Source organism: Corvus cornix, chromosome Z (genome assembly GCF_000738735.6).
Source record: "Corvus cornix cornix isolate S_Up_H32 chromosome Z, ASM73873v5, whole genome shotgun sequence".
Lineage (NCBI taxonomy): Eukaryota > Metazoa > Chordata > Aves > Passeriformes > Corvidae > Corvus > Corvus cornix.
The window spans coordinates 50735771-50748461 of NC_046357.1; the positions used below are offsets into that span (position 1 = coordinate 50735771).

The 12691-nt window shown below is 43.8% G+C and overlaps 1 protein-coding gene across 3 annotated transcripts in view; it reads left to right on the forward strand.

Moving 5' to 3' along the window:
- The window catches only part of MAMDC2 (MAM domain containing 2), a 58018-nt gene that overhangs the window by 15778 nt on the left and 29549 nt on the right, over positions 1 to 12691 (forward strand). The window lies entirely within an intron of this gene.

A 12691-nucleotide genomic window follows, 5' to 3' on the forward strand; every position in this document is an offset into this window, starting at 1 on the left:
AGTGACCATCCAGCCGGTGCCAGCACTCCTGTCAGCGCTGTGAGCAGCGAATGGGAGCACATGCACCCGGGCGCGAGCTCCTGGCTCCCATTTCCCCTCAAGGGACGCCTGTTTGCAGAAAATACTTTTCCAACAGAGAATTCACTCTTCCTGGGGAAGCTGCAAACACAGAGAAAATGTGTTGGGATCGGCACTGAATGTGTTTGTTGATGCTGTATGAACTTTGGTAACACCTTCAAGCATTCCAGCATTTGTCTTGTCTCAACTTCTGAGTTATACTTTATGGCAAATATGACACTAAAAGGCATTCTCAGAAAACATGGACTAAGGACTGTTTTTAGAAAGACCACACAAAGCTTGGCAGATAGAGCAAAGTTATTTCTGCAGGGTTTATTTTCTGCAGAGTTTGTTTTTATTCAGAATACATGTGAGGCACATGCTGCTTAGTTGGGCTCGTGTGTTGATACAGTCAGTACCACAACCAGCACAGGCAGTCCTCCACACTGAAAAATGGCAGCAGGAACTGGGAGGCAACAGGAGCGTAGTGTCACAGTGTGCTTATTCTACACTTTATTCATACCTGAGCATCCATCTGTGACCACTCTTGGGTACTAACAGCCAGCTGGGAGGAGGAAAGGTCAGATCTGCTGGCACATTTTGGGGTTCTTTGCATTGTGAGCAATACATTGGGATGCACATTTGCAAGGGAAGCATTCCTGTGGGGTAGTGTTAAGCGCCCGGTGAGATTTGGCACTCCGAGCATAAGTTAATTTAAATGGTGTTTTATGGATTTACCTAAACTTCATTGATGTCTGTTTGATCACCCTAGGATCATAGAATCACAGAATATGCTGAGTTGGAGGGGTCCCATCAGGACCATGGAGTCCAACTCCCAGCCCTGCTCAGGACACCCCAAGAGTCACACCATGTGCCTGAGAGCATTGTCCAAACTCTTCTGTAACTCTGTCAGGCTTCGTGCTGTGACCACTTCCCTGGGGAGCCTGTTCCAGTGCCTAGGCACCCACAGGATGAAGAACCTTTTCCTGATATCCAATCTAAACCTCCCATGACTCAGCTTCATGCCATTTCCTGGAGTCCTGTCACTGGTCACAAGAGTGCAGAGATCAGTGTTTGCCCGTCTGCTTCCCCTCATGAGGATGTTGAAGAGCACAATAAGGCCTCCCCTCAGTCCCCTCTTCTCTAGGTTGTTTAGGATATAAAGTAAGTAGAATAAGGCCTAATAGCCTTAGTGATCCCTTAGGGGGAATAATAATAACAATAATAATAAAATATCTAATGAGAGGCTATAAACTCTATTACTTTGGAAAGTTTTGACAAGTTTTTACTTACTTTGACCATAAACAGGAGTCAGTGAAGACATCTTGAAGGAAACAGTGTCATGAACTGGCAGGGTCAGACTGATAGGTTTTTTTCAATGACTCATTTGTATCTCAGGTTTTGCTGCAGTCTTGATAAATGTGTCTTACAGCTCAAGAGGGGTATGCTGAATTCCTTTACGAGCAATTGCCCGAGGATAATACTGGATATTCACTGGAATGACATTACAGAAATTGCTAAAATTCACCAACATTCTCAGGAGCTTTTCACTTCAAAAGTAATCTAGAAAAAAAAATGGAAGTATTTGAGGCTTGTGTTACAAATAAAGTCTTAGCATCTGTGATGACAAGTGTCCCAGGGCAGCTGGAGAGCATTTGAAGGGGGTGCCTAAAGGAATTAATTTGTTGACTGTTGTCTAGTGAGGGCAAGCAGAGAGGCCACCACAATGTGACAGACATGCGAAGACTGGACTGGGACAGACAGATGGCAGAGCCCTGTGCCTATTCTGGGTGACATCCGATGGCCTGAGGTGAATTCACATGTGTTAGGTGGTTCACTGAGTTGGACAAAGAAGAATTTGACTAGCTATTTTAATTAAAATAAAACCCAGGGAAGCTAAAATATATCAAAACTCAGTTGCTTACAATCAGCAGTTAGATATGCTGTAGAAAGCCAAATACTCCTTCCTAAATCTCCTAAATGACTAAACATTCATACCACCGATTGGCATCTATCTCTTTCTGTTCCTTATACTGGAGTATGTGCAACGAGTTGTCTTTTGCTTTTGATACTAAGTGATCCTCACTAATTATGGATAGTTCAATTATCTTGCTTGGAGCAGAAGCTTCACGTCTGAATCTCCTTGGACTGCAACTACTCAGGGACAGGTGAGAGAATCCTAGGGCATCACCCCCTCCTCAGGGGGCCAGAGGATGTAAAATACTTTGTGAATTTATGGATATTGAGACCATCAGTACATTCACCACTGTGTGTGTGAGATGTTGGAGAGATTACAGTTATATACCTTGGGGCTATTTTAATAAACCCTTCTCCAGTTTTGCAGATTTTGGCTCTGTCTGAGTGTACACCTCATACACACCCTCAATTGTTACCAGGCCCTGCCAAGCAGGAATGATGTACGGGACTGCAAGCCTAGGAGCATCCCTCATAAACTGAAGCCAGTCTTTGAAATGGCTAATTGGTGAATGCAATTGTGCAGAACTTCAGGAAATATTAGCGATGGGCCTTCTTGTTGTGATGTTGAACATCAGTAGATGTGCTCCTTGACTGAAGGTTCTGTGGTTGTGCATGTGGAATCCTCACCCCTGCATGTTCCTGGTCCAGGAGGAAGCTTGCAGGGACAGAAGATGAGTCACTGCAGCTGCTTTCTTGCTTAGGGTTGGTTGCTCGACAGTGGCCATTGAGTGAGCAGAGTCGGAGCGGAGGGGCTGCTCAACAGCAGCCAGCGATAAACGCGTTCCAAGACAGTGATCTCCAGCAGTTTTTGGAAACTGACGATGTGGCTTGGCCAGTTCCCTCAGGTGACCTTTGACCAGGTTACTGCCAGCACCCATCAGGATCCGATTAGCTCACCTGTAAGCTCTTTCTGTAGCCAGCTGTTTCAGCTCATGTATACAAATATGTACCTCACCTGTCTGCAGTTCTGTCTGCATTTTATGATGTGAGATCATTGATCAGCCCACCATGAGCCTGCCAGTTATACCAATGATTCTGGTATAAAAAAGAATATGAAACCACTAAGCTTATGTCAAGCAGCAAACTGAACTCATGGGAGTTCAACTTCTGATGCCAGTGAAACCAATATGTATTTCAAGTATTTTTTTTCATCTGTGTAGGACTTCTGGCCCAGCTGAGTATTAGAATAAATGTAATTTCTACAACCCAAGCTTACAGTTTCCCTTGGAGAGATAACGCTTGTGGACAAAGGTTACATTTTAATTGATCTGATGTAGCGGGGAGAGACAGACAAGTTTCAGGCAGATGAGCTGTTTTTCAGGGTAATGCAGTAGGCTGAGTGATTTGGCAGATGCTGAGAGCAGATCCAGGCAGTAGAAAAGTTTAGCTTTTATAATCTTCCATTTGGTGCATCCGCATGGTTTGCAGTTGCACTCCAGAAGGCCATTGGCTGAGGCTTTTTTATTTCCCCAAGAGAAAACCTTGTCCAGGACTCCCCATGCATGCTGTGACCCTACTCTCTCATTCACCAAAGCCAAGTCATGATGGGCAGATTTTTGTTCCCTACTTGTGCCATCTCCAAAACTTGCTTGCCCTCTACCTCCCAGGGCCACTGCTTCCTGTGACCAGAGTCTTCCTGCTTCCCTAAGTCCAGGTTTGCTGCAGAGCTTGGCTTAGATGGTGAGCACCACGGGCTTTTAGTTTAACCTGTTTGGAATACACCAAGGACATTACTCAACCAAGAAATCTTTACTTCTGATGTAAAAAAGCCTGATCTTCCAGATAATGGAAATCCAGACATCCAGAAACCAAAGCAGGGTTGATTGAGTTGGAGTATCTCTTTCTTCTCTTTCTTAAACTCTTACTCCCTGTGGCTGTTCTTGTCACTCTGATCCAAGGAGAAGTGTGGCCCCATAAATTTCCCCCTTTTAAATCACAACAGGAAGTCCCTTGTTTCATGGTCTGGCTCACCAGATTCCTTATGTTGGGTTCCTGCGGGGTGCTGGCCTACAGTTTGATAGATTTTTCTTCAAAGATGTGCCACGAAAACTGTGTGAACTACAGTGGGCAGGTTTGCCTTGACCAGGCTGAGAGTGCTCATATCACAGAGCACATTATGTGCACATAATACAAAGCAGAGCTCATGATATGTTACAGGCATACTCCAGCACATCACACCACATGCACCTGTGTAAGCAAATAAGAGGAGTGATGAGCAAAGTGAATAGACAACATAATGAAAAGGAATACTGTAGGAGTGAAATTTTATATTTTTCTGCTGAAGGAAGGCACTCCACTAGGACAAGCAGCTGTGCTGGAAGAGCTGTCACAGTGCATTCCCCTGTGTGCTTGATCCTGGTGGAAACACGATTTAGCAAAGAGATAGAGCTAGTTATGAAAGAGATGGGAACTATGAACAAATAGATGCCTGGTGATTTCTACTGTATCTGCTTTTTATCTTTAATATTTCCTGTTCACTGGAGGCAATGGAAACTGATTTAGGATGCCAAAGAATAAAGAGAAAAATTTTCCGTTCAGAAATTCACAGCAGAGAATCTTGTGTCTCCAAATACTACCTATGTTCTTTTAAAGTATACAGCTAACAGAAGTCATGGAGATGTCTTTTGGAAAGAGCTGTTTCAAGGAAAATCAGAGATACCGAACAAAAACTTGGCAGCCTTTGTGTCAGCTCATGAAAAATTGTGAAAATTATGTAATGAACAGCATGAAAATGAGAACTCAGTGGTGTGAACAGCAGATTACTGGGACTGATGGGTTGGTTGGAACAACAGAAACAAAATTTGAAAGTGTATAAAAATGGTTGAGGTTATTGTGAAAGGAAAAAAACCCACATGCTTGTGCTCGGAACGAACAGGAGATCTGGTGCATGATGTAAGGTCCTTGGGACTTGAAGGAGATCCAGGAGAGGAAGCATCCTCAGTATGCTGGAGCAACTCCTCTAAATCAGAAGGAGAAAACGGCAGCTCAGGCTGGACCCTTGCCAGGCCTTCAGAGGCAAGCTGATGGATGGAGACTGCAAGACTTTCCAGAGTGGTAGTAGCTGCAAGCAGATGCCGCAGCCACAGAGTGTTTTGGGGCTAATTGTATTAGTTTTGACAGGCTTGCTAACAGCTGTATTTCTGAACTTCCTGGGGGAGCAAAGGCCAGGGCAGGCAGTGGAGCTGGTAGTTGATTCATAAAGCCATCCTTTGGGAAAGGAGCCTTGGAAGATTTATGCCCGAGGGCTGGCAAACAGGAGTTCTCTGGCCTGGTCTGGTGAATGTGGCCAGAAAAAGGTCAAATAATTAATCTCAGTCCCTGTAGAGAGACCCAGTTCATAAAGTAAGGTGAACTGGAGAGAAGGCTGTTGGAGGAACTCCTGTTGTCAGGTTTGTCCATTTGGCCACAGGAAGGTGGGTGACTACCTGGGTGAACTGCCTGTGTGTTCATCACCCCAGGCTGTGCTTTTCTAAAAAAAAAATCTTTTGTTTTTAATAAATACTACTCAGCTTTGTGAAAGTTACCTGGAAACCCTCTGGACTCCCTGAAGAAGATGACTAGCACAGGGGTAGATCTGGTGGGGTATTCAGGTTCCCTCCCTACCTGGAAGGGCAGCCAGCAGTGGCCAGGTGGGACCACAAGCTTTTTTTGCAAAGAGGTGAGAGCTTTAGGCCTGAAACTGCTGCTGCCCCTGTAGACACACAAGAGAAGGAAAAACCTTGACAATAGCAATGCATGTCAGTCACTGCAGACAACAAACACAAACCACCCACCTCCTGCTTTTCCATCCCTCAGCTATTTCCACAGAGCTACTTTTAAGAAACCGTGGAGGAGAGAAGGAGGCTTAAAGAACAGAACATTTTTTTGGTGATGACAACACTGATTAGTCCCAGGGTATTCATGTAGGTTGTCTGGTGTGAATTTAACAGCTTACCAGAAATAAAAAAATCTGTGGCTTGATGGGAATGGAAACACCAGTTATACCCTGCAGCATCAAGTAGCTTTAATCATGGCACCACCCTGAATGTTTTGGGACTGAGTCTCTGCATTCATTAATGTGGACCAGGTTTTTCCACTCAGCCCTCTGTGTGTTTTGAGTGCATCCATCCATCCAGGGGAGAGATACCGCTCCTGCAGGTCTCCCAGGAGCCAAGGAGAAGGGATTAAACACCAGCTCTGGCAAAAGCAGATCACTGTTTGTCTTGTTTTAAGACAATTTAATAAGTGGACACTCTGAAATAAGTTACCTTCCATCATAGTTTTAATCAACCCCTTTCCGCCAATATGGAGAAATAAATACAAGTAGATGTAAGTGAAGAAAATAACAGTTTATTAGCAAAACAAAATAGCAACAGGCAAAAAATAACAGTAATAGTCACTAGTTACAAAGGTGTTGAAATCTCATTGCCTCCCGGGGAACAAGGGGAAACTCAAAATGGGGGAGTGACCCCCCCAAGATGGTGCCCTCCTCAGGTGACCGCATGGTCTGGGAGACACGAGGAAGATGGCAGACAAATCCCACTTGGTGCAACCTTCTTTCTGGATAAAAAAAAAGAACAGCAAACCAAACCAAAACCAACAGGAAGGCAGGAGCTTATGAAGCAGTTCTGGTGGCAGAATTGCTGGTGTTGCCGGGACACCCCGGCCCCACGCTGTCAGCCTCCAGTTCATTGGGTGTTGGTGCTGTTGTCTTGCTTCCTCATCCTGAACTCCACCAGTGTTGGTGCTGCTGCTCCTGAGCCGTGGGTGTGTTGGGGGAAGAAACGATCCCCCGGTGCACTGCAAACAGCACCCCCCAGCCCCAATGGCTCTAGCCCCACATTGCAAAATTCACTCTGAAACAGGTTTTTATTGGGAAATGCAGCTTCTCGGGTTGCTACTGTTGAGTCCAGAAACCTGCCTGAAACAACCTCCTCTGAAGATAAGAGAGAGAAAAAAAAAAACCATGAAGGGGAGCCTCTGCCTTGAGCCAGAGCTCGGAGGAAAGAGAGTTCTGCTTGGGTGACCCTGGCTTTAAAAAAACCCGGTACCCACTGGCCCTGTGATGCCATTTCCCACTGCACTGCTGGGTCTTGGAGAGACAGTAACAGTTCTGGGCAGATAGATGTGGAATAAAATAACATCTTGGGTTATCCACAATACTCTTGCTGTGTTTTCTTACCTACACGATCCAGCCAGGGAGAAGGGCATGGGGCCTCTATGTGCAAACTTAATTTGCAAAATTTTGTCCCTCTGACTCTATTGTTAATATTTTTAACTTTTTCTGGAGATGTAAGAAGACTTAATAGGTCTTAGAAAGGTACTGCTTTGCTACTGTTTTTTCCCCTCTTTTTTGGCAATAAAATATAAAAAGAAATCCCAAAACTAAAGCCAAGACCCAAAATCAAGATTCTGAGATTCCAGAGAAGGCATCAATAGATCAACTTTTGTCCTAGCAAACCCTGGTAATATTCTTTCCTGTTTCTATGTGGGAAATAGAAAATCAAAACAGGACTCACAAATGTTAGATATTTCTTGTAGTTTTTCTGTATAAATGAGTACCTAATCAAATGTAAATTCTTAACTTTTCCTGCTTCGAATTTCCTTATTATGGCTTCTCTTGGAGTTTGCTGCTTATATTCAGTTTTTCTTGTAAAGCTGTACTGTGGCTGAAGTAAGTGAACAGCTGTGTCAGACATAAACCCTACAAAGAGCCAGAACATGTCTGTGGTTACCCTTCCAAATTTTTACAGAGGAAATATATAATTGAAAAGTGAACTAGTAATTTTATTTGTCTCAGTAGTTGTTTGGGGTTTTTTTCCCCATTTTTCTCAATGCAATTTGTTTAGTTTATTAGCCAGCATCTGGCTTTTTGTCTTATTTGTGCTATTTACAGAGAAAGCAATCAGTGTAGTTTCTGTGCTCTTTTTTGGAAAAAGCACTATTTCTGATCTCAGAAGCACTTTTTCCTAAGCCATTGATATAACCACTGCTGACTGATCTATTGATGCCCATCTAGTAAGTACATTAAAGTAATTTTTATATATATTTTTGGAAAACTTGGGTGAATGACTCATGGAATTAATGCATCACCAACTGTAATTGAGAGAGGCTCTGTACAGAACTGCTTATTAGAGCAGCAAGATGACAGACATTGATACAGAAGGATTTAAATGATCTCATTTTGTCAGTCTTGCTGCTGCAGTGCATAGTTGCACTGAGGTGGGATAGGTTTGAAACACAGTGTCCTCATTCCCCCTGGGCTCAATGTTTTGTTTGGACATGGAGGAATATAAAATGAACACATGCTTAGTCCTGTAAAGTTTGATTCAGCTGTCAAGCAGAAGACAGTCGAGTTACATGGTAGGTAAAAAGTCATCATAGAAATGTAAAAAGTGCATTACTTACTATCCTGAGTAGTGAGAGACAGGTGAGGGAAATAATCTGAGTCTCCTTTCTCCCATCTCTTGTCCTGGCTGTAGGTGTTTGCCTTCACCAGGCATCTGCTGGCTGTTAGCAGACAAAGGTAGTTAGAAATCCCTGGCTTTTGTCATCTCTGCAGAAGCTTGTCTTTGCTCAGGAGCTAGCAGGGCTCATTGATGGAGCTTTAAAATAGATGTGCCAGGGAAGGTGACAATGTCAGGCTTGCCCTTGAGAAGCTGTGGGATGACATACCAAGGTTAGAGGGACAGGGTGCAGGTGAGGGCCCTCAGGCAGTGGACCTGAGATGTACTGGCCACACTGAGCACATTTGACGTCTTATGGAGACAAGCCAGGGGCTCCTGAGGTAACAGAAGCCAAGAAATACCAGTGAAATATCTCACTGAAATGAAAGGATGTTCTTCCAAGAAGGCAACATGAGCTGACAGCTCAGCTGAGGTGCCTTTGCACCAGAGTAACAGTGTGGGCAACAAACAGGAGGAATGGGAAGTCACTGTGCTGCTGTGAAGTTATGATCTCGTTACATTACTGAAACTGGGTGGGACAAATCCCATGACTGGATTGCACCTATGGATGGTGTTCAAGAAAAGAAAGGGGGTTGCCCTCTCTATCAGGAGGGGGATTGAGTGTGAAGTTCTGTTTCTGAAGAATAGGCATGAACAGATTGAAAGCCTGTGGGTAAGAATCAGACACTGAGACAACAAAGAGAACCTCATGGCTGACACATACTACAGGCTGCTCAGCCGAGGGGAGCCTGTTGACAAAGCCTTCTTGCTCCAGCTGCAGGAGGCATTGTGCTTACAGGCTCTTGTCCTGCTGGGGGCCTTCAACCACGCTGACACCTGCTGGGCAAGTAACACGGTGAGCTGTGGGCAGTCCAGGAGACCTCTGTAGTGCATGGCGGATAACTTCTTAAGGTTATAGACAGCCCTACCAGAGGGGATGTGATACTGGACCTGTGGGTTGCCAATACAAGCTAATTGGGGCCATCAAGATTGGAGGCAGCATGGGCTGCAGTGATCATGCACTGGTGGAGTTTGCAGTCCTGAGGGATACGGATCAGGCAAAGAGTAAGTCAGAATCATGAATTTCAGGAAAGCAAACTTCCGGGTGATCAAGGATGTAGTCAATAGGACCTTCTGGGAAACTGCTCTGAGGGACAAGGGAGCAAAAGATGTGTGGCAGATCTTTAAGGATGCTTTAGAGAACAAGAACTAGCAATCCCCAGGAGGAAAAGTTCAGGCAAGGAACGCAGGAGACTGGCATGGGTTAGTCAGGACCTGCTGGTCAAACTAAAGGGCAAGAAAGAAATCCACAGTCAGTGGAAGCAAGGACAGGTATCCAGGGAAGATTACAGGGTCACAGCCCAGTTGTGTAGGAATGGGGTGAGGAAGGCAAAGGCAAAGCTGGAGCTTAACTTCACAAAGGTCACAGACAACAGCATGAAGAACTTCTATAGGTGTGTCAGCCGGAAAATGAAGGTCAAAGAAAGCATTTACCCCCTTGATAAGCAAGGCTGGCAAACTGGTAACTAGGATGAGGAGAAGGCTGAGGTGCTCAAAAATTTTTTGCCTCAACCCTCACTGGCAACCTCTCTTCTCACACCTTTCGAGTAGATGGAGTGTAAAATGTGACTGGGGGAGCAAAGTCCCTCAGAGAGAATCAGGTTTGTGACCACCTGAGGAACCTGAAAGTATGTAAGTCTATGCGACCTGATGAGATGCATTCCAGAGTCTTGGTAGAATTGACTATGTAGTTGCCAAGCCACTCTCCATGATACTCAAAAAGTCATGTCAGTCAGAAAATGAAAAAGAAAGTTCAGCTTTCCTGTATTTGCACAGCCCGTTACACTGCTTAGGGCTGCATCTACCCTCTGAGCAAGTAATTGCTGGAAATTGTATGCTTGTGTTTCTGTGTCATCAGGCTTTTCCTAGAGTTTTCTGACTACTCTCATCTGCCTTCCTGTGATTTTGAAGAGTACTCTGTTGGTAACTCCTGAATGATTGCTATAAATTAGCTGTCATGGGCATTTGCAGGAGGATTGTGGCATGCTGCAAAATGAAGCTGCATGTTACATTTTTGAGAGGCTATACCACTGTGCATTCATGAAATTCTCCACAGACTGGAAAATTACTCCCACAAACAAGTGTGGAAAGTTGTCTGCTTCTTTACTCCAAGGAACCCCCGCTTTGCCTTGCTTTGCTCTCACAATTGCTCTGTGTCAGCCCTTGAGGTCTGCATTGTGAGACCTCCCTTTCTGCATCAATGGCACATCACTGCTGTTACTGAAGTACAGTTTAGGGTAAAGGCCATTTAGTCAATGCTGCCATTCATTTGGAAGAAGTTTAACGTTGGCATTTTCTGTGCTTGGTACTGCCAAGTGCCACGCTCCCTGATCCTGATTAGCAAAGCATTTAAACTTACACATAAAGCGCTCTATCAGTGCTCTCATTGATTTTGGTGCAGCCAACTACACATTTAAACTTTCAAAAGAAGCTAAAATTATTAGTTTGGGAGTGAGAGCACTCTGTTTCTGGAGAGGTAATGAATATATACAACTAATCTTTTTAGAAAAAGCAACCAACCCCACCCCCAGTTAAAAACGGAGTTCATGATCTTTGCTCTCATACCTGTGGTGAATCAGACAAAGTGGGAGCAAGTGCACAACACACAGAGAGCAGAGTCAAATTTACAGTGACATAATCATCCCAGTTGGAAATTATAAGAGGTTTTCTTTTAAACCACTATTTTTTTTCTTTTAAACCACTATTTTTTTTCTTTTAAACCTTAGTCTACTTATAATTAAGTTTTAAAACCTGGCAGCCATTTAAGCTTCCTAGCTGGTAATTTGAGGTCTTCATGTGAATGTATTTTTCTATGTCAGTGCTAATTTATTTCTGAAAAAAAAAAAAAAAACCAAAAAAACCGGAAGATTACTATTACAAGAAGGATCTGTTTTCTGTGGGGTTTCTCTTGCAGTGCAGACAAAAATAGGGCTGAAATCTAAACTGAAATTGCCAGGTATAGATTCTGAATTGTAGGTTTCTTTGTAAGTAAAATGATCCAAGTTCAGACTAGCCTAAAAACATAGATTCTTCATCTGAATTGGATATTGTCAATTACATCAATTAAAACCAAATGTGCAAGAAGCATTTGACTTCTGATGGAGCCTTGGTCATTTCCCTCTATCTTCCTGTGAAAAAACATGCATACTAGGGGCAGGCATATGCCAATAAATAAATGCCGTGTGTGCTAACTTGTGTGAACTAACTGGACGTATGCATGCAAGTGGATGCTATGGACTCCCATTTTATGTAGTGGCAGATTAAGTATTTGGCATGCACATTAGGTGCCTATTTTAAAATATTTATTCCTGTGTTTATTTTTCTTTCAAATACCGCTGCAGTAACAAGTTACTTGTACTTAACCAGTGATTTTGTATCTTTCCCCAGTAGACTAAAACCAGACAGTAGATATAAAGAGAAATTATGATAAGAGGCAAAAGAAATTCCATTCCCTAAAAAGGGAAAGAAAATGCAGCTTTTCTTTATTTGCACAGCCCCTTACACTGCTTAGGGCTGCAGCTATCTCCTAGCAATCATTTATCTTACATCAGTTAAACAAAATGTCGGGTACAAAAGGGTTGCTGTGCACTGTGTCTGCAGCTGAGAGATGGAGCAGATGCAGGGGGATGCTGTAACATGCACTTCCCAAAGAATCAGGTGTTGTCAGAGTGACTGTCTGTTCCTGGCATCTTCCTGAGGGTCGGTGGGAGAGGACTTTGGGAACCTCATGAAGCAGATCTATACCTGCTCTTTGCCTTGAGGGGGTAGTGACTATCCATGAAGATGATTTTCTTTCATTGGAGAGAATGCTTTTGAAAAGGCAACAAGAGAGCTTCTAGGAAGGAACCCCAGAGTGTCTTGGTGGGACACAAAGAATGGGAGGGTTCGGGCAGGATTTGGGAGGGGAGGGTGTGCCTCAAAGGCAAGCACTGTATTAACATCAGTGTGACTGCTGAAGTTTCTGAGTTATCCAAGTATTTACCTATGCATGGAAACTGACAAGCTCTGTGGTCAAGTGAGATGAGATTAAGGAAGAAGTATATGCTCTGGAGATTCTGAAAAGGCTAAGTGTGATGTGCTGCTGGGTAAAGGGCTAATTTGACACAGGCCCTGACAGCACTTATGCTTCCAGCTCGGGAGATGTGAATTAGTATCAGAAGTGAGACTTGTCT